The sequence below is a fragment of the Limulus polyphemus genome, unplaced genomic scaffold (genome assembly GCF_000517525.1).
Source record: "Limulus polyphemus unplaced genomic scaffold, Limulus_polyphemus-2.1.2 Scaffold6684, whole genome shotgun sequence".
In the NCBI taxonomy this organism is placed as follows: Eukaryota; Metazoa; Arthropoda; class Merostomata; order Xiphosura; family Limulidae; genus Limulus; species Limulus polyphemus.
Genome location: NW_013672294.1, coordinates 1 through 2,408, shown reverse-complemented (window position 1 = coordinate 2,408; position 2,408 = coordinate 1). Strand labels below are relative to the sequence as shown.

The window sequence follows — 2,408 nt, the reverse complement described above, 5'->3', positions numbered from 1 at the left end:
ATGGCTCTACTCAGTATCTTGGCTGTTTTGGTATTAACCATGGCTCTACTCGGTATGTTGGTTGTTTTGGTATTAACCATGGCTGTACCTAGCATGTTGGTTGTTTTGGTATTAACCATGGCTCTACTTGGTATGTTGGTTGTTTTGGTATTAACCATGGCTCTACTCGGTATGTTGGTTGTTTTGGTATTAACCATGGCTCTACTTGGTATGTTGGTTGTTTTGGTATTAACCATGGCTCTACTCGGTATGTTGGTTGTTTTGGTATTAACCATGGCTCTACTCGGTATGTTGGTTGTTTTGGTATTAACCATGGCTCTACTCGGTACGTTGATTGTTTTGGTATTAACTATGGCTCTACTCGGTATGTTGATTGTTTTGGTATTAACCATGGCTCTACTCGGTATGTTGATTGTTTTGGTATTAACCATGGCTCTACCTAGTATGTTGGTTGTTTTGGTATTAACCATGGCTCTACTTATAACAAGGTCCCATGATATGGATTCTGTGTTAGATAAAAAAACAAGTTCAACTTTGGCTTGGTCGGTAATGTCAAAGACATGACAAACCAGAAATACACAGTACTTTCATAAGAGGAAAATATATCCTCGTACGGCAGATTACTTTCAATATAGATCGTTATAAAGAATTACAATCTCTTCCAATGAGATTGATTTTACAGGTGCTTTTTTACTGGATACAACGTGTGTAAACGTATCACAAGAATATGTTGACATAGAACACCAGAGGTAAAGTTAATTAGACTTGGTAAAGAATAGAATTGAAAGAAACACACAAGAACATTTATTTCTTTCAAAAGGGCATTTTATTGACTGAAGACAACCTTGGACCCATAGCCTCAGCCAATGACATCACATACAAGATATCAAAGAATGGTGTATAGCTGCAATTGTCTGGTAGTATTAATTCTATGGTCCTTAAGCAGTCCAATTAGTAACAGGAAGCATATAACCATGCGTAAAGGTTTAAAAATGTATCTGAAAACTTTTAAAATTACACAACTGCCAATCCAGCACTGTGTAGTGTAAAATAATTTGCTAAAAAAATTAACCAGCACCTACAGTTGTACCTTTAAAACTTAAGTTTCAAATTAATACAACTAAACAAGAATACAGCAAGTTTTAAATAGAATATGAAACCTGTTTACTTTCTCTCCCCGAAACAAAAATAAAAAAGTTTCTGATGCAATTTTCCTATACCTAAGTATCTCATCAAATAAAAGATAAAAAGAAAAACAAATATTAAGTATAGTAAGATTAGAAAAAGGGACCAAATTAAAACTGAAAAGACAATGGCAGTAAAAATAGAAATTTTCAGAACAGAATTTTCTTTTACATGTCGTTGGCCAAGATCAGGTACTGTGGATGAGATGACCAATCTCTGTGGCCTTGATGTCCTTGTTATGAGATGACCAATCACTGTGGCCTTGATGTCCTTGTTTGCTTGGATGGTGCAATGAGTTTTGTTGAAAATTGCCATTGTTGCCCTAATGATTAAACCACTATAAATATCATGAAAAATATTTTTGTTACACTGATGAACAGAACAAACTGGAACAAGAAAGATTGGTAAAAAAAAATGCAAACACTGCATTCCAAATATTGACCAAAGTACAGAAATTATATAAAATTTCACAATACGTTTGATGAAAATCCTTTATATTTTATTAATCAAAGAGTAAGAGTTAATCGAATCAAAGTCCTATGAAAAGTAAAGTTTAAACTTTGCTTTACGCGTGTATTTGAAAGTTTTTACCTTCAAACATTCTCGCCTTTGATGGCACTATTTGTATCTTCTTTTTCCACCGTTTCAGCTGCTGCCTTTTCTGCTTTCTTTTTTTTCTTTTTTCCAGACTTTGGTACCACAGACTTGCTGAGTAATGCCTAGAATGTAATTTATATGTGATTCTGCCAATCTTCTGTATAGTTGTAATTTCCATGAACATGCAAACAAACCTTTGACCATTATGGTTTAACAAGCCCTACTTCTGAAGTGTTAATATCATAAACAACTAATTATACTTGTCAGAATGTTTAGTCACAATTTGGTTAGTAGCCTAACAGGGGCAGTCACTGGTTTACAGTATCTTACAAGGGTAACCTAACAGAGGCAGTCACTGGTTTACAGTATCTTACAAGGGTAACCTAACAGAGGCAGTCAATGGTTTACAGTAGCTTACAAGGTTAACCTAACAGAGGCAGTCACTGGTTTACAGTAGCTTACAAGGGTAACCTAACAGAGGCAGTCACTGGTTTACAGTAGCTTACATGGGTAACCTAACAGGGACAGTCACTGGTTTACAGTATCTTACAAGGGTAACTTAACAGGGACAGTCACTGGTTTACAGTATCTTACAAGGGTAACCTAACAGGGGCAGTCACTGGTTT

At 35.4% G+C, this 2,408-nt stretch overlaps 1 long non-coding RNA gene across 1 annotated transcript; it reads right to left on the bottom strand.

The window, feature by feature from the left end:
- Nucleotides 1-803: 803 nt before the first annotated feature.
- On the bottom strand, nucleotides 804-1,938 carry LOC106473970. The gene is made up of 2 exons (XR_001291716.2): nucleotides 1,777-1,938; nucleotides 804-1,507 (listed from the first exon to the last, which is right to left on the bottom strand). It is a non-coding gene; the product is annotated as an uncharacterized LOC106473970 (long non-coding RNA).
- Between the last annotated feature and the right edge of the window lie 470 nt (nucleotides 1,939-2,408).